Source organism: Sciurus carolinensis, chromosome 7 (assembly GCF_902686445.1).
Source record: "Sciurus carolinensis chromosome 7, mSciCar1.2, whole genome shotgun sequence".
In the NCBI taxonomy this organism is placed as follows: domain Eukaryota; kingdom Metazoa; phylum Chordata; class Mammalia; order Rodentia; family Sciuridae; genus Sciurus; species Sciurus carolinensis.
This window is the reverse complement of record NC_062219.1, coordinates 113,289,150-113,309,951: the sequence shown is the minus strand read 5'-3', so window position 1 is coordinate 113,309,951 and position 20,802 is coordinate 113,289,150. Positions and strand designations below refer to the sequence as shown.

General features: G+C 43.5%; 1 protein-coding gene across 15 annotated transcripts in view; it reads right to left on the bottom strand.

Moving 5' to 3' along the window:
- Trerf1 (transcriptional regulating factor 1) overlaps positions 1-20,486 on the bottom strand; it is a 203,651-nt gene extending 183,165 nt beyond the window's left edge. For 12 of the 15 annotated variants that reach the window (XM_047558823.1, XM_047558833.1, XM_047558834.1 and 9 more), the window contains exons 1-2: positions 19,933-20,068; positions 19,437-19,522 (exon numbers count right to left, since the gene is read on the bottom strand). The gene's annotated coding sequence lies outside the window, so the exon portion shown is untranslated. Of the gene's footprint in view, positions 1-19,436; positions 19,523-19,932; positions 20,069-20,140; positions 20,164-20,364 lie in introns of those variants that run through there. The other 3 variants (XM_047558824.1, XM_047558829.1, XM_047558825.1) reach the window with 2 other exon arrangements.
- Positions 20,487-20,802: the final 316 nt, after the last annotated feature.

Below are 20,802 nucleotides of genomic sequence, written 5' to 3'. Positions count from 1 at the left end.
ATTCCTACAGGCAAAGAGATTTTCCAGATCTTAAGATGGGATAAAAGTCTCAGAAGCTGGGGGCCCTACTAGGCCCCCAGGTGCACAGCATCCAACACACGTGTATGGCGTGCCTACCACGCGCTTGGCACTCTTTGGGGCACTTGAGATGTTGCAGTGGACGATCCAGTTCTTGGAGAGGGGAGACAGATAATAAAGATCATGAGCACATAAACTAGGATGCTAGCAGGTTAGAGTTTGGGAGGGCAAGAGCAGGGAAAGGGATGGGAAACTCAGGCAGAAAGCAGGGCATGGCGGGAAACAGAGGGAAGCCGCGTGGAGACTGACACACATCTGAGCAAAGACTTGCAGGTCGAGAGGGAGTGAGCAACACAGTCAGACATCAAGGTCCGAGAAGAGTGATCTAAGCACAAAAGACTGTGCAAAGGCCCTGAGGCAAGAACATTCTGGGTGTGTTCCAGGAAGAGCCATGAGGCCTGAGTGGCTACAGAGATGGGAGTAATGGAAGATAGTGTCCCAGAGGCAAAGGTGGGGGATCACTGTACAGACTTAGACTTTCACTGACTGACATGGAGGCCACTGAAGTGTTGTAAGCAGTTTCCCTTCAATTATCTACCACCCCTTCATTTTTCCTGGTAACCTACTTTGATACCATTTTTAAAATATGGCTCAAAGTCATCTCTTGCAAAGACCCCTCTGACTAATCATGACAAGTTAGGAACTCAAATAGCCCTAGGAAAGCCAGCAGGCTTCATGCTCACTGGTCCCCCAAATCAGTACGAGGCGACCTTTCCTCACTTCAAGAAGGAACAGACAGAAGAACCTTTTTTCTGTGAAAAACCTCCAACCCAGAGAAGGCAAAGGAGTCATTTCATTCACAGATTTTTTTCTTGAAGCAGTAACATTTTACTGTTTTTAGATTAAAGGCAGAATATAAAGTTTATTCAATCAATAGAATATTATCTTAAAATATGGTATACTTAGTGTCTACATCATTAGCAGTTAAGAGAGAGGTGGAGGAAAAAGGGAGGGAGGTAGGAAGAAGAAGGATGATGGCATGGGTACCAGGAAGACAGAGTGACAGACGGGGACGAGACAACACATGAAGGAGACACAGGAAGTACAGAAGGCTGCAGAGAGGGGCGAACAGACAAAGGGAGCTGGAACTCAGCAGTGTCTGAGGGTCCTCGCTCTTCCCTCACTAGGTCCAAAGCACCAGCACTTAGACACTCAGTCCAGCTGTCCTGTGGCCACCCTGGTACACTGAAGTGAGCTGCCACAGCTGAGCCTCTGTCCCAACATCAACTTCTGTCAGTGGTACCTCCTTTCCCAAATTGTCCCCACCTTCACATCCATCCTCCAACAATCACACCGCAGAGGAAAAGCAAAGTCCAATTAAGAGAACAGTAGGGTTGCCTTGAAATAACTAAAATCAGTAGAAAGAAAGCAACACTAAACTAGAATGAGAGTTTCAAGGGGCACAGGGATAGAGGCACGAGCTCCAGAACCAGAGGGCGCGGCTCAGCTCTCACACTGATGAGCTGTGTGACCTGGCCAAGTGACCTACCCTCTCATGCCTCCAATTCCCCCTCTTCAAGAACAGGATAATTAATTATATCTATGTCCTAGGGCTCTTAGGAGAATTAAAGTCAATATTACACAGCATGTATAAAAATGTCTGACACATGATAAGTATTATATGAATACTTTTAAAGAAATAAAAACATTTTAAAAAACAAGAAAATTTCTCTCTGAATCATCTGAGAGTGACATGGCTTAGAGTTTTATTTTTTATATGAACTATGCATACAACAATCACTATGGATTATTAATTTTAATTCTGATCATTTCTATCCTGCACCTTTAAAATATGAATAAAAACATGCTTTGGCAAAGATAGGCCAAGATATTTATTGTAGTATTATTTCTCAAAGCAAATTATGGGAAGTGATCTAAGTCTCTGACAATAGAAGAATGGCTGAGTAGATTATAAATGCCATAACAGGGAGTTTTGTGCACATATTAAAAATCACCTAATGAAGAATTTTTGAAGACATGGAAAATAATTGTAATGTCAAATAATAAAGCATACAAAATTAGACTTCACTGTCAGCTATTACAGCATAGTTGATATTAAACCTTCAGGTGCAGAACAACTACAAAAGGCAGATAAAACACAAAATAATAATATTAGTAACTATTTTAAGATGTGGAAATATAACAGCAGCTAGGACTTGAAGAACCAAACTTCTAGAGTGAAGGGAAGCATCTTTTAATGATGACTGTTTCACATCAGGATACTTGCCAGTTTGGTGCAAGAAACCTAGGTAAAACAGAAAACTACAAACTAAAGCTTGCAACAGCTTCTTCCCTGGCCCGAGAAAATTAAAAACTGCTGTTTAGGGTTCTGATGACATCCAAGATTTGAAGAGGCCAAGATCTTAGAGAAGAGGGAACCACACAGAAGCAAGCCTAGTGTTATGAAAGCAATTTCCCCTCAAGGCATTTGCTGGCACCTAAGTCACGTGTGTACAGAGCTAGAACCTAGGGATCCAAGCATGAAGAAGCTATTAAAACACCAAAGCATTAAGCTGAGATTTCCGGTATTTTCAGAGTGGCAGGCAGATGAAACAGAGATAAGGACTTATAGAAAAGGAGGTCCCCTAATAAGCACCCAACCTAAAAATAAAAGCAAGTCAGAAAACAACCAACCTTAAGTGAACTAAGGTGACACAACATCCCAAACTTCTACATTTTCTGTGTAAAATGTCTAATGTGCAAACAAAAATCACCAGGTACATCATGGAATAAGACCAAACCAAAAGCAGAATACAATCAATAAAAATAAATCCCAGGGGTAGGGTTGTGGCTCAATGGTGGAGCACTTGCCTCGCATGTGTGAAGTACTGGGTTCGATCCTCAGCACCACATTAAAAAGAATAATAATAATAAAGTTTATTTTTTTTAAATCCCAGAGGGGACAAAAACATTGGTGTTATCAGACAGAACTTTAAAATAACAATGCTCAAGAAAAATAGAGGGAATTTTAGAGAATTTCAAAAAGGACTGGATAGAAAAAATTTATTCCCCATAAAATGTCAAACTCCACTGTCATGTATGTCTAAGAAGAACAAATAAAAAATATTAATTATCAGAAAAGCAAACCAAAAAATTATTCTAAACAGAAATACTACAACTGAAATACAGTAGCTACAATCAAGAAATGAATAGACGGATTTGACAGCATAAAGGAAAGAAATGACTGTTAACCTGGATGATAGGCCAGTATAAAGATATTCACAATGAAGCACAGAATACAAAGAAATGAGCTTCAGACACTTGTGAGACACATGACCGTGCCTAAGACGCGTAGAGGTGGAGATGGAGAGGGGAAACTGGGCAAGAGCAATAGCTGAAGAGAAGGCCTCGAGAATTTTCTAAAACTTACTCAAAACCTCAGGCCATGATTTCTAGAAGCTCTCCAAACTCCGTGAGGGATACATACTAAGAGAACCATACCTGTGCACATCACAGCAAAATTGTTTAAAAAAAAAAAAAGCCAAAGAGAAAAAAGATGTTACTTTCAAAGGAACCACAGTCACATTGACAGATGACTTTTTTAACAGAAATCATGAAGCTGGAAGAAATGGAAATCACATCTCTAAAGGACTGAAAACAAAGACAAGCTAGAATTCTCCAACCCAGTGAAATATCCTCCACGTATTAAGGTAAATAAAAGATATTTTCAAGCAAACACTGACAGAATTGTGACACCAGCCACCATTGTCCAGCCCTCTCCTCTCTCGGTCTCCCCTCCCCCGCCCCTCTTTTTCTCTCTCTCTGTCTTTCCTCTCTCTCTCTCTCTCTCTCTCAGAAGTTCTTCAGAAAGAAGGAAATAATTAACATGATAGAAGCACAGTAATACAGGAAGAAATAAATAACACCAAAAGGATTTACTATATGGATATATGGATTAATCTAAATTATTATTGACTATTTTTAAAATGTCTTAATACATAAGGAGAGAATCAAAATACACAAGACTTGAGAAAGCATAAAGGAAGTAAAGGAAGTCTAAGCATTGCAAGTAGCCTGCATTATCCAGGAAATGGTAAACATATTAATTTAGGGCAGATGCTAAAAAAAAAAAAAAAAAAAAGGATATAAACCCTAATACAAACATTCAACTACACAAAAAAATGTATTAAAAATATACTAGAGGGGCTGGGGCTATAGCTCAGTGGTAGAGCACTTGCCTAGCACGTGTGAGGCACTGGCTTTGATCCTCAGCACCACATAAGACATTGTGTGCACATACAACTAAAAAATTTTTTTAAAAATATACTAGAAGGAAATATGTCATTTTTTATTACAGAGATATAGATGATGGAATGATAACTGGTTTTCATTTTCTCTATACTTCAGCATTTTCAGTAGGACACCTTTTTTCTCATTTTTGTTTTGTATAAAACTAATAAGTATTTGTATACCTGCAAGAAGTGCATTAGCTTTCACTTTCTTACAAAATTTTGAAAGAACCAACTTCTTCAAAATTGGACAGAGACCCTATAATTCCTTAGCTAGTTATTAGTAACATTAATTCCTACAAGAATGATATGCATCTGTTCAAACAAACCAGATACCTAACACATCCTGTACTCTGGCCAGGGAAAGATTGCTCACCCACTCCATGAGAAGAAGCACTCCAAAAGCCTAACTAGGCAGAAAGTATCACTTTTGATAATGATTCAGGTCATTTGCATAGTCTTTACACAACAGACCTTGCTAAATTAACAAGCAGCAGAAATCTCACAAGAGATGTTTATATTGCTCCCTGCAGCAAGAAAAAAATTGAGCCCCAGCAAAGCAAATGTATATTGTTTAGAAGGAAATCCATGCTGCCTGAGAATTCCTATCTCTTAAAAAAAATAATAATATTATTAAAGCTGATGAAATTATGTGGGTATTCTCATATGCAGACAGCAAAAATGAAAATTAGTAAAAAACTGAAGAATAAGGAAATATGATCACTAACCTTCAAAATGTCCACTGTTCTAAACACAGTAATTTTCATTACTAGGAATCTGTCCTATAAAAATAATTTGAGTTGGGCTCAAAGATTTACATACAGGGATGTTCGTCATGACATTATTTATAATAGCTAAACATGACTAATAAGCTATATTGCCAATAATGGAATAATTAATTATGGAACCCAGAGCCCAGTACATAGTAAGCACTTCATTAATACTGGCTGGATATAGAAAAAGATATTAAGTATTTGAGAAAAAAATTCCAAAGAATATTTAATGATTTAAGATATTAAATCAACCAGGCACAGTGGCCCACGCCTGAAATCCCAGCATCTGGGGAGGCTGAGGCAGGAGGATCGCTAGTTCAAAGTCAGACTCAGCAACTTAGCAAGGCCCTAACCAACTCAGTGAGACCCTGTCTCTAAATAAAATATAAGAAAGGACTGAGGATGTGGCTCAGTGGTTAGGCACCCCTGGGTTCAATTCCTGATACAAAAAAAAAAAAAAAAAATGATATTAAATCACACTGAAAATAACCCTGATACTATTTTTAAAACATACCTCATAGCTTCTATTTATTAACTCACTACCTGCTAGGCACAGTTGCAAATGTTTTACATGTCTTTTCTCAATTCATCTCACTCAGACCTATAGGTCACTTGTTAATTTCAGAGAACAAAGAACCCTGGATTCAAATTCATGTAGTTTGACTCCAGAGTTTAAACTCTTTCAATCACCCATATCATCCATTGCCTGGAAATACTGAAAGGAAATCAAATTTAAACTGAAGGAATTAAAGACAATTTATACTTTCTGCCTTACCCCTGTCAATATTTCCCTAATACTCTATAAGCACCATGTGTAATTTATAGTCTCCCTCTACCAAAAAAATAAAAAGTTCACACACTACTTTCATTCACCATTGGAATAATTTCAGTGAAAAAGTTTTATCCAGAGACTACGGTGCCCAAGACCTTCATTTCACAAATATGTGATCACCATCAGACTTACAAGGTGCTAATTTTACACATATTCAGCAGCTAATCTCCCCAACAGCCTATCCAAGTAAAATGACTTTCCCAAAGTCACATGGAGCACTCTTGATCCAACAGAAGGTCCTCCCACCTGCAACCCAGCCACTAAAGATTCCCCCAAATCACACCAACCAATCAGGTGGACCAGAGAGGCCCAAGTGCTTCTGGGAGTTAACAAGGAAGCATTGTGTGACTCACACAAACATCATACCCAAAGCCCTGGGACAGTGCTGGGAGCCAACATACTCAGAGACTTTAGAAAACAATTATGCACAAGAGGAGAAAGTATAGCTTCAAGTTCTCAAAGCACTTTATGTCTTTTATCTCACGTGACTCTCAAAATAAAACTTTTCTGTCAGGGAAGCAAAGGTGCTAAGGAAAATAAGGATCTGGAAGAGAGACTGCTGTCCAAGAAGAATCCAAGAGAGCCAGTATGGCACCCCTTCCACCATATTATGGTAGTCTTCTATCTGAACAAAACTCAGGCCACGCTGACTATTAGGTTAAAGGGAGGCAGCATAAGGAAGTGGGGAAAGCACCTGCTTTTACTGTTGCCCAGGTCTGGGTTCCTGTGTTCGAATCTCTGCCCTGCTATTTACTAGCTACCATGTGACCTTGAGCATGCTTCTTAATCCCTTTGTGTTGCCCTTTCCCCCACTTGTTTTGAAGATAATAATGCCTTCCTCATGGAGTTGCTCTAAGAGTTAAATGCAGTACCCAAAGTGACAGCAGGCCTCATTTTAGAAGGTAACTATTATATTCTGAAATATATCCTAACCCCAAATGTGCACAAAGTGAGGACACTGTGACCAGAGAACACTGTCTCACCTTCCTAAAGAAAAGAATTCTCTTATACCAACTTAAGAAGTAGTTAAGAACTACTTCAAAAAAGACTATTATATTGATCTAAGTTACTTCTGAGACTCCTTTCCAAAACTCTGAAAGCTTTTAAATTCAACTTCCCAAAAGTGTTCCCACAGAAGGACCTGATACGTATTGAAGAAGTCAGAAGGCTGGAAACGCAGCACTTGCATTCTGAGCTTCTGCTCAGACTGTATCAGAAGGGTTTAGATCGAGGGCCAACACAGAATAGGAAACATGTCCTGAAGGACAGCTAACAGTGAGCAAGGAGGGGAGGGGCACAGAGGGCCTCCTGCCAATAAGAAAACAGTGGATGGGGGCTGGGGTCTCCTTGAGGAAAGGGGTGAGGGACACAGAAGTGGAAGGAAACCCCCTTCAGCAGTCCCCCTCAGAACCTGAAAAGAACTTCCCCAATAGAGAGAAAAGGGGCAGGGGCTCTCACAGGGTGATGCCCGCTCCCCTGTCCCTACCACATCACTACTACACCTAAGTAAAGGACCTTCTTGCCCCTGCATTTCTAGCACCTTTCTAACTCATCTGTTGGCATGTAGGCTCAAGCTTTTGCTATAGTCTGGACCTGGAATGTTTCCTGAAGGTTCATATGTTAAAAGCTTTGTCCCCAACCAGATGCTATTGGGAGGTGGTAGAACTTTAAGAGGTGGAGCCTAGCGAGAGGTATTCAGGTTATTGGGGGTGTGCCCTTCAGGGCTACGCTAGGACCCAGTCCCTTCCTCTTCCTCTCTTTTGAGACCCAGCCATGAGGTAAGTGGTTCTGCTCTGCACATGCCCTGCCATGATGTGATGTCTCACCCCCAACAGGAACGATTAAACTGAAACCTCCAAAACTGTGAGCCAAAATATACCTTTTCTCTTTACAAGCTGATCATCTCAGTTAATTATTATAGTGATGAGAAGTTGGCCAACATGGCCCCTCTAGTCTATTCTCCTTATCTCTCAGAGTGAATTTTCTCATACAATAAATCTGACTTGGTCCCATCCTGCCACACATCCCTCCTTCCTCCAAATTCTTCAAGTTCTTCCATCCTACCCACAGGGTCAAGACCAATCTCCAAAACATGGCATCTGGCCCTCTCTGCCTAATCCCTGTTGACCTCTCCAGGCTCATCACCTGGCAACTGTCACTGAGACTTGTATGTACCAGGCCCCAGGCTGGGTGTTGGGAGCATGATAAGCAAGACATGGCTCCCTGCCCTTAGGAAGCTAGGGGTCCTATTGGGGAGACAGACATCTGAAAGGATTGTCGCCATCCAGATGCACAGCAGCGTGGAAGTCCAGCTGAACTTTCAGGAAGGCTTCTGGAGGAAGTGGGGGTGTGGCAGGTAAGAAATAGAGGAGGAAACACTCCAAGCAAAAGAAACTGCCAAGTCCTAGAGCAGCACAAGTTAGCAGGACTTTCTGCATTAATGTAAATATTCTATCTTGCTTAACAGGATAGCACCAGCCCTATGTGGCCACTGAGTACTTTAAGTAACTATTTTAATTGGGGAATTGGAGTTTTAACTTTTTCTTTTTCTTTTTTTTTTTTTTTTTTTTTTTTTTTTTTTGGTACTGGGGATTGAACTCAAGGGCACGCGACCACTGAGCCACATCCCCAGCATTATTTTGTATTTTATTTAGAAACAGAGTCTCACTGAGTTGCTCAGTGCCTCACTTTTGCTGAAACTGGCTTTGAACTCATGATCCTTCTGTCTCAGCCTCCCCAGATATTGGGATTACAGGTGCGCACCCATCACACCCAGCAAATTTTTAACTCTTTAAATTTTTTAGTTAATTTAAAATCAAATAGCCATGCAGAGCTAGTGTCTGCTCTATTAGGGTTGTTCTAGAGCATTAAACTGAAGGTGACAGAAAATGAATGAAGTAAGACAGCAATAGAGGCTGAAGGGTTGTGTCCCGCAAATTCATAGGTGGAAATCCTAACCCTCTCTGTGATGATATCAAGGTGAGGGGGGCGTCTTTGGGGGTGACTGGGTCATGAGGGTAAGGCCTCGTGAACCAGAGTCTTGCCCGTTCCACCACATGAGGATGCAGAGAGAAGATAGTCATCTATGAACCAGGAAGCAGGCCGACGACAGACACTCAATCTGCCCACACCTTGTTCCTAGGCTTCCCAGCCTCCAGAGCTGGGAGAAATGAACACCTGTTGTTTGAACCACTCAGTCTACAGCATTTTTTTGTTACAGGTGCTTGAAAGGGCTAAGATGGTAAGTCTTGCAGTTACACATGATGCTTTCATTAGGCCAGACACTGCGTATCTCTACACTCACCTGCAGCCTGCTATTGCTTGTGGGCCTGGCAAACCCGGGCTGACCCTGCACAATCCCATTCAGGTACTGTCTCTCTGAAGATGTCCCTGGCTGCTCTCCTTCCTACTACTTCTGAAATGATGTCTTTTTCCAGGAAGGTGTCACTGTGTCTCATACTTCTATGTTCACCTGACAGTCCTCCTGAGCTTCTTCTCTCATTTGTCCTAGTAGTTACAGTCACTGGTACAATCCTGTTACATGGTAGGCGCTCAATAAATGCCTGATGAACAAGTTGTCACCAGTCATCTCAGGCTGGCAGGGATGGCAACCGAGCATTTGCCTTTTCTAATGAGGATGTGTGACCCCAGCCTTGATTTTTCTTAGAATGACAACTCACTCCAGCAGCTAGGGAACTCGCTCCCTACCCATAACTGCCAACAGCAGCCCTTATGGGTGTTTCTAGATATTCTTCTAGGTTCTTAGAATCTAGAGGTCTGTACAGAGTGAGTCTAGTCAATTTTTTTTTAACACTTTTAAATTTTTTTGTAGTTGTAGATGGACAGAATGCCTTTATTTTATTTGTTTATTTTTATGTGGTGCTAAGGATCGAACCCAGTACTTCACACATGCTAGGTAAGTGCTCTGCCACTGAGCTACAGCCCCAGCCCCTGGTCAATTTTTAAAGGCAGCATAGGCAGTCTTTAGGGTTAGTCCTGGGTTTGAATCCCAGCTCCACAATCTAGCACCTGAATGTCCTTAAACAAGTTGCTGAGACACCCCAAGCCTCAGTTTCCCCAAATGTAAGTAAAGTGAGCATCACATCTTGCATAGTAAGAGGATGAAAGAATTGAAATGTCTCACAAGGCCAGGGACATAGTAAGTTCTCCCCTGTAGTAGCTACACCATTAAAGTGATCTGGATCCCTAATTCTGATACCCCAGGACACACTGCAAATTCCCACACCCCTCCGCAGGCCCTTCTCCATGTTCTCTTGGATGCAAGGAATATAATACAATCTCTGACTCACGATATGTTGCCAAAATTCTCCTCCAGTTCCCAAGAGAAAATTTATTTTAATTCCCTCCAACTTTAAAAATTACACAGTCCTTACTGCGTTTTTGGGGTGGCAAGAGTGAGGAAGGAAACCATAAAATCCAACAAGCAGCTTTTAAAAGGTTACAAACTGATTGGAGAAAGAAAGGCGAAGGCAGCTGGAGGGGGTGCGGAGGGGGGAGATGGAGACAATCCCCTGAGTTTCTGCTATTATTGAATACCCCAACTCTCAAAGCAGCCTGGCCGCCCCCTCCTCCACGTGAGCTGAGCTCTGTTAATGAGAAAGCGGAGCTCTGCCTACATTACCACAATAATGATTTCCCTGTTGCATTTTTACATGCCTGCCGCTTTATCATAGCAGAAGTAGACATATATTTTCAATAAATCCCTTCTCTCCTTGCCCCTCCCCAACTCCAGCTCTCCCCGGAAATGTTGTTCCCTGGGCTCCCTCCCCCATCGCAATCCCAACCCTGGAGCACAATGAGTTCCACTAATCAAAACAGAAAGAAAAAGAAAAATGGAAAAATCACAGCTGCTGAAAAACAGCATTCGCTACAAGTCAAAGCCCTCCACATTTTTTTCTGCACACAGCATTTACTTCTTCAAGGACACAGCACCCCTCCCCTATCAGAAATCTTACGTAGAGTTGCTCAAAGGGGAAAGAGGAGGGGGGCGGGTGAAGAAATCTAATATTCCCTCTCTTTCCTATTTTGACTAAGCCAGCACAGACAGAAATATAGATAAGGCCTTGAATAACTGATTTAACAAAATGTCACTTATTAAAGGGGATGGGGGATGGGACAGCATTTGCATTCGAGAGCTTAGTTAAACCACCCCAGCTAAAGGCTGCAAGGCCACAGCAAGGCAAGGGGGAAGGAAATATTTCTCTGGTCTGGTCTCCTTCAGGGGTGGCAAGGGTTGGGCCTGGTAGCAGAGAGGCTTGGATTTCTCCCTCCAACAAGAACCAGTGCGTAGAAAACCAGGAACAAAACAAAAACAATTAAAAAAAAAAAAAAAGCCAGCTGATTCTTATATAAGTAAGCATTTATACAACACTAACTACTGCCAAGCTCTGTGCTAGATGCTGGGGGTACACAAATGAGAAGTGACCCAGTTCTGCTCTCCCCAAGTTCCAGTCCAGAAGGGGTAAAAGACACGCCCAGGGGACGTATGATGAGGGCAGCTCTATCAGCCAAGGTTCTTGGGTGGCAAGAACCTCTTTCTCTAGCCCACCCCACAGCCAGGAATCCTGAGCCACGGAGAAAAGACTTAAGGAATGGGCATCTGCAAACCCAATTAAAATGAGAGAGAACCAGCCCCAGTAGTTCAAAATCAGCCTCATTCCTCCTCTCCTGCATTGAATTTGAAGAGAATTTGGTATCTCCTGTGGTAATGACAACAGGGGAACCCAAAGGGCACTTCTATTAAATCTCCCTGAGCATCAACTTTATCTTTTTCTTCTTAAAAAGTCATTCAGAGGTCGGGGTTGTAGCTCAGTGGTAGAGCACTTGCCTAGCATGTGTGAGACACTGGTTCAATCCTCAGCAACACATACAAATAAATAAATAAAGCAAAGGTACTGTGTTCATCCCCAACTAAAAATATCAAAAACAAAAAATAAAAAACAAAAAAAAGTCTTTCAAAGGAGATAGACTGGGGGCAGTTCTCAGAAGACCCAGGAAAGGCAGCCTCTATTATAGCAAAGACCCCCAGGGGTTCCCAAGAGGGACTCTTTCCAAGGTAGCAAACTATTCAGGAGCACAAAGGCCAGAAGTCATGCCATCTAGGAATGACCACTGCACTGCTCAGGTACCTCCACCGAGAGGCCCCACAGAAGGCACAGAGATGACAGCAGAATGCAGAAGAGCTACCTGGCTATTAAAGTCCAGTGCTGGCCTTAGTTGTAAGGCAGCCAGTAAACCGTGTGCTCCAGAACAAGAGCCTGAGAAGTCAAGTTTTAAAAATGTAATGCTCAAAACATGCTTAAATCATCTGAGTGTTTTCAACTAGCATCATCAGAAGGGTAAGCTCAAAACACTCAAGTGACCTTTTCTGTGACCTTTGGCATGTATTTTGTAACACATTATTTAATACTATAGAACATTATCTATTTGAGAATGAACAAAATTTGGAGACCATGCAAATTCTGGCATTAAAGCAAGGTTTTTATTTATTTTTTCAATTCTACATCTGGTGCCTCAGTTTCCTCAGCTGTAAAACAAGAATCTATATATCTTCTATGACTGTTGGAAGACATAAATAAGGCGTGCCAAAGAGCCTGCAGAACTACCACGTACTAGGTGAACACTAGCTACTTCAGCAAGGCATCCATTTTCTCTCTCTCTCTGATTTTTTTTTTTTATTATTTTCCCCTCTCTGTGAAATCAAACTGATATCAATTCCATTGCTGTTTCAAAACTGACAACATGTATTTATTACACAAATACAGGAAGAAGTTTCATTCATGGGTGTGGCAAAATCTCACAAACTCTGAGTCTAGGTAATGAGTACAGGGAAGTTCATGATACTAATCTATCTGCTTTTGTGTATGGTTAAAGTTTTTTCACTCTGAAAATAATGTTAAAAGAAATAAATCAAGCCTCACCCTCTTAGACAGAAGACAGGAGTCTGATTAATGGAAAGCACTGAATGTTTTTCAAAATTGGAAATTACTTTCTAGCATTCACAGTAAGACTGAGGGCTACTGACTGCTTTTATAGAGACTCAGCTTTATAACACAATCCCCATTTACAAAACCAAGGCTGAAAGTGGATGCAGACTGCTAAGATATGGGGACCACAGCTGGGTTTCTTGGATGGGTTCAAGGTTTCCCTAAACCCAGTTCACACAGTTCTTTGGAGGACAGCAAATCAAGTATGTGTGGTTCTTAACTTGGACAGTCTCAAAGTCTGCATGTCGAATCTGGGTTTGAGCCTATCTTGACTGGCCATTTCTCAGCTAGTATTTCTGATGGCAGCCTTCTGACAGTAAGAGCTGGTTCACTAACCTGATCTCAGAGAAACTGAAAAACCCAAATAGAAAGTGGCCACAAGGAGGGAACAGCAGTGGGAGGGGACACAGTGAACAGGATGTTAGGAGATGCTTTGGGAAGTTAAGGGAAGTGTTTCAATGATTGTCAGATTTTATATCTGAAAAGGAGATGGGCTGAAGATCAAGTCACCTTGCTGCTGCCTGTACAACACTTCCTACAGTTTACATAGCACTTTCTGTGTATTATCTGATTCCACCTCACACAACTCTAAGAGGGGAGGCGACAGATGGTATCACCCTGTTGTTACAGATGCAAGACAGGTTCAGAGGCTGACTTGCTGGAGCCTTAGAGTGAAGGAGTACCTCAACCTAGCTCTTCAGACCCTCTAGGCAGACCACATTGCTGGAGGTCACTAAGGCTGGCACAGGCTGTGGGATATTTTTGTGAGAGGTAGCCTGAATAAGAGGTGGCTCTTTCCTTCTTAATTTTTTTAAAGCTTCTTGCTCAAAGCATATAACACAGTGCCTACTAACTTTTGAACTGGGCTGAAAAATTACAGAAATCTTTTTCCAGTCATAGTTTGCAAATAAATCTAATGTTAAGGGCTAAACTACTTTAACTGAAGACTCTTTTTCCCCAAGCAAAAGAATCTGCTCTTTCCTCTGTGCAGCTCAGTAATGCAGTCAAATGTTCAGAAAAACGCAGTACAATTTCTGATGCAGTCTTAACCCTTGTAGTCTCAGGCTGATGTCAAGCCCCAAGTCCAAACCGCTTCCCAAGGACAGTGCGGCCTCAGCCCAGAGAGGACTGCAGGCCTCTATGGAACTCCCTGGCCTGCCCACTCACCTGCATCCTCCCTCTTCTAGGCTGTTCCCTCCCAGGAGGATGGAGGCAGTCCCTCCCCCAGCAAAGTCCAGCTCTTCCCCTCAGGCTTTTCTCAACTGACCCAACCCGTTTCTCTTGATCAATCACTCCCTCTCCACCATTTTCCCCATCAGCACATAGATATACCACTCCCCCCCCCAAAAAAAAGCCCTTCCTGTCATGCATATGTCCTGCCACCTTCCAATCCACAACATGCTCAATTTTTGCCAAGAAGGTGACTAAACATGCTGTTCAAAGTTCCTCACCTCACATTCCCCACCTAACCTTCTCCAATCTCTATTCCACTCAATCCTTCACTTCATTGAACCTGTTTTTCCCAAAGTCACCAATGGACTCCATTTGACAAGTCCAGTGGTTTCTTTTGTGGCCTTGTCAACTTCAAGAAACATTTAACTCTCTCTCCCTGACCCCCCACTCCATACAAACCTCTACTTCTCTCTCTACAGGTATCTCATCCATTCTCCTAGATTCAGAACCCATCTCTGTGGGGATGGCTCCTGTACTTTTTATCTCCTGTTTGGCAGTTGGGCTTCTTTGACACTGGGTACTACATCAGACTGCGTACTTGACATCTCCACTTCAAGTCTAACAACCATTTCAAACTTAGTGGTGCCAAATGCAAATATCAGGCTGAGGCAGGAGGATCACAACTTCAAAACCAGCCTCAGCAACTTAGTGAGACCCTGTCTCAAAATAAAAAATAAAAAAGGACTAGGGATGTGGTTCAGTGATTAAATGTCTCTGGGTTCAATTCCTGTAACCAAAAAAAGAAAAGAAAAATCTTGCTTGTGTTCCCTCTCCTGATCTTCCCCATCTCAGCAAAGAGTACCAACATCTCCCCCAAATACTCAAGTCAGAAACGTCAGAGTTACCCTACATTCCTTCTCCCAACACTCCCACATCCAACAGCAAGCCTTGCCCATTCTGTCTCCAATGTGCATCTCATACCCACCTGCTCTCCCTGCAAGCACCTCCGTCACCTCCTCTTCACCTGCTCCAACTGCATTTTTACAGCACCCCCCAATTCCACACCTTCCACACTCCCCTCTTCCCCATCAATGCAGTCTCCTTTAAACATGAGTTCGGGCGTGTCACTTCCACTCTAAACTTTCAATGGCTTCCTAAGGTGTTGTAAAAGAAATCCAAACCTTTTCAAGGTCCACCCCCTTGTCTTTATGCCTCTTTTAGCACGTCCCTCATGCCTCCTGCAAAAGTCAAAGTCGTTCTGAACAGGTCCTCCTCTGCCTGACCCCTTGGTCTTCTCCCACCCCCAGTGGTAAGAGAGGTCTTTGCAGGCTACTCTGTTGAGGTCACTGTCCCTGTGATCTCCACCAGAGCAATTATCACAAATTGCAATAAATATTTCTTTACATGCTTGGCCCTGGACTCTTAAGTTTGGGGGTGGGTGGGTAGAGAGAGATGATTATGTCTCAATTATCAACAGATCCCCAGACCCTTAATATGGTGCCTACCAAACAGTAGGTGCTCAATAAGAGACTGATGAATGTATAAATGAATAAACCAGGGTTTCTTATGGCATGAAAATGACTGTTACCTCATTTGGTGGCCCCAGAATTATCACTCCCATTTAAGCACACAGATTCTTTTTTCTCTTCCTCCATTATTAGGAAAAAAAAAAAATTTAATGTTGATTAACCAACAGCTCTATTGAGCTCAATATATCCTACCTCATTCCTAGCTTACTGTCCTCCATGAGGGGAAAAAAATTATCTATTTCTTCCATAAATCCAAATTACTACAAGCAGCTACTCTGAGAACTTAAAATTCTTAGATAATATCAGCAAGGCCTTTTGTTGTGCATTTTCTTTAAACCAGAAGAAAAGATTTACTGAGAGAGCTGTGGGGTAACTAGCTATGAAGATTATACTATTTATTAAAAATGCCACAACACCCTCGTCAAAAGGCATTCCAATAACTGCAATCCAAGCTGCTATCATCTCCCTCTCGTCATAAAAGCAATCAACTATGTTTTAGATTCTCCTTTATTTCATTGGTTTCCCTCCTATGTCCAAATCCAGAAATATAGTTAATCCACAAGATCCCAGCAGATTCCAATCCTCTCTCCCCTCTGTCCTAGGTTTCATGAGGTCAGAAGAAAAAGCTGAATTCAACTGTCCCTGAAGCAGCCTGGGGTCTGGGCCAATTGTCTGAATTCTTGCTTTTCATGTCAGGGTTCAAAGTCAATAAAAATAGAGCTTTTTCCCTAAAATGCCCACGGTCAAATTACAGTCTCTTGAAAGTGACAAATAAAATATCATTATCAAACCCTATCACAACTATTCAACCCAATCCCAATTACCCACATGTGAACTCTCCACAGAAAGTAGGCAAGGCCTCACTGGCCTTCTGGGTCCTTCTCTCCCCCACAAAGCTACGTACTGCCTGGGAATAACAGCTCAATTAACCTTAGACTTGACTAAGCATTAGACCAGTGAGCCAGCTGGCTGGAGGGGAAACTTCTAAGATGAACTGAAATTATTTTTGATGCCAGGATTACATGCCCCCTCTCTACTGGCATGCATAATTGGGAATTTTTTTTTCTTGGTCCAAGACAGAAACAGACTTTCATAAGTAACTGCTTGAGTAGGATAGTCAAGATTCTCAGGCCACTCAAGTGCCTTTTTGGAATGCTAAGGTGCAAATCCACTTTGTCCATGAGAAGACAAAACAGAAGTTAATCAACTCACCCAAGTCCATGAAGCAATTTGGCCGTTGGCCCAGGAAGACACTGTGGAGACCTCTGGGACTTCACTCCACAAGACAGAACTTCAGAACCAGAAGGGAACTCACAGATCCAACCATGCATTTTTAAAATAAAATATTTGAAGCCTAGAAATGGATAGAAGTTGGTACCCTCCCCATTTTTATTTCTGGGGACAGTTTCCCCCTGCCTTGAGCATCAAATTGTCTTCAAAGTTCTTGGTCAGTTTATAAATACTGTAAACCTGAGTCACATACTGAATGCAAGACAATAATTAACACTTCCTTCCTAATCAACTTTATGGAGAATCCTTATACTTTCCCCCAAACCAATGCTCTGATTATTATGACCAACCCATCCATCAAAGGAGAAGGAAAAGGAAATTATAAATAAGCTTTGTTTTTGTGACCACACACTTTATTATATAAGCAACAAAAAACCCTACACTCTGACTCTTCTTTCCAATTTAAGCTTCTATCGCAACAAAAACCACAAGCCCAGGCGGGCTAAAGGAGGCAAAACTGAGTACTTTCTACACAATTCACAGAACAACTGTTTTCACAGCAAGCTCACATAAACGCTATGTGATATTAACACATGCCTGCTATGTGGAAGCCTGCTTACCAAGCTGTGAAAAGACCCATGTTCGCCATGGAACCTGCAAAATTAATCTTCTCGATGCTGATAAAGCATAGGGACACACTCTTTTTGAGATGTCAAGCTGGCTGCTAACAGTTCATTGGCAAAAATGGACATGCCTAAAAGGGCGGGGCCCAAAGAGGTGTGTCACTCTGGGTATCAATTCCTATAAATCAAATCCTGACAATCACCAGAATATTTTAAAAAGAATGAATTATGATTCATGGGCCTTCAAACATTTATTACCACAAGAACATTCTCAGTAGAAGAGAAAAAAACGACTGTGACTTGATTAATGGCTAAAGCAAGACAATAAAATAAATCTCATAAATATAAGGAAAGAAAACTGAACTGAATGACTAGTCTGCAATAAACACAAAATAAGGATTTTGTTTACCTTCCCACCATATACATTAACCAGACTCAAGATTTTCACTGGGTAAAAATAAAGATAATTTGTTTAACTAGTTTAACTAATGCCTAATTAGGAACATTTGATAAGTAGCAATAATTTTATTTCCCAACTAACTCTCAAACTGCCAAATATCAAACCCTCAATCTGGAAATCTGATGACAGGAAGGGGAAAAAAAAAAACACTGTCCATCAGTAACACGTAGAGAGATTTTTTTTTAACCCATTTTTTTCCCTGCTAGAACTGAGTCTGTCTTCAGAACTGGAGAGGGCTTAACCAACTTAGTTAACTCCACTTAGTGTCTAACCCTACTGAACATCTCTGGGCTAGACCCTCTAGTGCTAAAATTATCCTGGCAAAGTTAAATTCCCAGCACCATCAAGGTACCTGACAGCAAAGACCTACAACTCTTCTGCAGAAACCAGTGGGCTTAGGGCCAAGAAAACAGAGGCAAGGAAAGGCAAAGACTGCTGGTTAACTAGTTAAGTACTGAGTACTTCTGCTTGTTATCCTTCCAGAGGGCATTAAAGCAACATTTTCTACCACCAAACTCCTTTCTTGAAAAGGTGAATGATGCAGAAGGTTGGGACTAATGGGGACAACTTAAAACTCCTTTTCTAAAGCTCGACTCCATGGCCTGCTGAGAGGTGCACCCACACCGACTCTCTGGAAAGGCATGTTTAATGAACTCTGGGGCCATGCCTGGACCGGTCATTCCTAAGCATGACTTCCATGCACTTCACAAGACGGCCCCAGGCCACACGGTTAGCAACCTCTACAACACGTTCACTTGCCAAGCAGTTCTCATCTGGGGAAGAGTTTCCACGAAGCTGGTTCTAACAGGCCGGCTGGTAGAAAGCACACAGAAGAATCAGAAGGCATTTTCTTCTAACCCAAGGATGGCAGGCGCACATGCTCCAGCCCAGAGCTGGCCAGAGGCTGCCGGCCAGGTGCTCTCTGCCTTCACCGGTGAATGGGTGGTTTTGTTTTGTTTGTGATATCTGTTTCTTCAGACTACAAGCATTAACTTCCCAGTCTCCCAAACTGAAGTTGGGGAGTGAAGGGGCAAGTTCCCCCCTTTACACATTTCTCCCATCTGGGTGGCCACACTAACTTCTGGAGAGTACCCAGCCCCCACAGAGCCCATAGGATCACATACATACACATATGCATCATGTCAATAACCCCAAAAGGAACATCCCCAGGGCCCTGCGGTTTCTTGGCTGGAAGAATGAAGGCTTTATAACATCACAACCTTCCATTGCAAGTCCACCACCTTCACCCTTTAAGCTAGGGTTGCCAATTATAGCGCCCACCTCACCCCTCCCCCTTTGCTGGGATGCTGTGCAGCCCAGAGAGGGGAACAGGGAGGAAGGCAAGCAGGGAGAAGGCCCTGCTCACATACTGAAAGTAAAGGGGCGGCAGGAGACTTGTCCTCTGTTCCTCCACTCGTCCCTTCCCACCCCACCCCCGTCTTCTCACGGAGCATCCCCCAACTAATTTTTTAAAAATGAAACTTAATAAGCCTCTTGCCTACCTTGGCTGTTTCTGCAACAAGTGCATGAGCAATCCGACAGGAAGACCAGTCTCCGCTTGGGGGGGCGAGATGGGGGGCTAGCAGAGCTGATGGAGTAATTTCAATATTAATTTATGTCAGCCGCCTTCTCGCAGCGCTACTCACTTACAGTACTGCCCTCAGCCTGTAAACAAATATCGCTCCGCCAGGAAACATACTCCCCAGATGCAAGCCCCTCTCCCCAGCAGGGAACCTGGCTCCTCGCCCCCCCGAAACAGCGTGCTCCCCCACTCCCAGTGGGAAGCTCAGGGTTTCCAACGCACCAAGCCACCACCTCCGCCACCACCCCAGCAAGAAACTTACTCGGTCCGTCTACGCCTCCACCCTCCCTCCAGGAAATCTACTCTCCATATGCATTCAGCCTCCCCGCAGGAAATCTGCTCCCCCCTCCCCCTTCTATATACATGCACCCCTCCCTCTTCTCCTCCCCACGCGCCCTCCCTGGCCAGAAACTTACTAGCAAGCAAGCGTGCAGGCTCTTCTGATCCTGGAAACTTATTCCCAGATATAGCGCCCGCCAGCCCCCTTTCCCGGCCCTGCTCCCCTTCCTGCCCTCCGCCGCAAGCAACTCCAAACTCTCCGCATCCAGCCACTCTCCCTCCCCGGTGGAAATTTGCAGCGCCGGGCTGCGCGCGTGCATCCACCCTCCCCTTCAGGAAACTTACTCCCCATCTGCATGCACCGCCTCTCAGCCATCGCTTAGAGGGAAGGGGGTGTGCTGGGGAGACAGAAATACATATGTATCTCTCGCCCCTCCCCCGGCCGCAGCCCACTCGGGGCCGAACCGCGGTAACCTGGCCTTACCTTTTGCATTGCTCCCCACCCTCGCCCCCTCCCTTAGCCCTCCTTATCCGCTCCCCAGCACCCCCCTTTTTCACCCATTACCCACCCCTAGCAACCGTTCCCAAGCTCCTCTCGGCCTTTTTTTAAAATCCAGGATGCAAATTCCTCCCCTGTCAGCAAATCGACTGTCAAATTATTTTCTTGCAAAAGGAGAAAGGCGGGGTGGGGTGGGGGGGAGCAGAAGCAAAAAGCGGGGAGGCGGGGGAAGGGAGGGAGAGGGACAGAGGAGGGGAAAGATATCCCTCCGCAGAGCTGGGTCTGGCCGCGGGCGGGGAAGCAGGAAGTAAGGTGTCCAGCGCCGCGGCCGGCGGGTCCTCCGCCGCGGCCCCCGCCCGCGTCCCCTGTCCCCCGGGGCGCCGCGCTCCGGCGGGCGCGGGCCGCCGGGCGCATTGTTCGCAGCCTTCTCGGCGGTGCACTGCTGACTTTATTTGTGCGCTCTGCGTGTGCGTGAGGTTGCACCTTTTGTAGGCTGGCGAGTCTCTGG